The sequence below is a fragment of the Triticum aestivum genome, chromosome 2D, assembly GCF_018294505.1.
Source record: "Triticum aestivum cultivar Chinese Spring chromosome 2D, IWGSC CS RefSeq v2.1, whole genome shotgun sequence".
Taxonomy (NCBI): domain Eukaryota; kingdom Viridiplantae; phylum Streptophyta; class Magnoliopsida; order Poales; family Poaceae; genus Triticum; species Triticum aestivum.
In genome coordinates, this window is record NC_057799.1 from 17,908,548 (window position 1) to 17,909,338 (window position 791).

The window sequence follows — 791 nt, forward strand, 5'->3', positions numbered from 1 at the left end:
TCTTCTTCTCCTCTATTCCTTTCTTCTTCTCCTCTTCTTTTTCTTCTTTTTTCTTCTTCTTATTTATTTCTCCTCTTCTTCCTCTCCTCTTCTTCTCCTTTCTTCCTCTTCTTTTTTTCCTTTTTCCTCTCATTCTTTTTCTTCTTCTTCCTTTCCTAGCTAGATATATAAAACTTTTCTAAAAATGTAACTTTTGCATATATACATGGAAAAAATGTTATCGGGGAGGGGGTATATCGACCCCCCCACCCTCTTTTCCTTCTTCTTCCTTCTTCCTCTTTTCTTCTCCAACACAAAACACATCTCATCTCATCTCATCTCATTTCATCCAAAAATAATTCTTTGCATATGAACATACATACATTTACTTTTTTTCTTAAATGTTACATATGAACATTTCCTTAAATGAGCATATACAGCATATACAGAGCATTATACAGTGAACATACATACATACATACATCGTAACAAAAAAAATGAAAAATAGGCCGGTGGTCCGCGACGGCGACGATGGTTGGCGGTGGCGCGCGCTTACGGATGGCGTGCGGGGACGACAATGAGAAGGAAAGGGGAGGAGGCAGGGGCTCATAGCGCGGGGAGGGGTCGAGGTCGCCGGCCGGAATCGGTGCGGCGGCGGACGAACGGCCTCGGGGATGAACGGGTCGCGGGAGCCGGCGTGGTGCTTCCCCGCAGCGATGGCGACGACGGGCGCGGGCGACGGCGACGACGGGCGTGGGCGACGACGATGGCGTCGGCGGGGGCGGCGGGCGGCGTCGGGGCAGCCTGGCGGC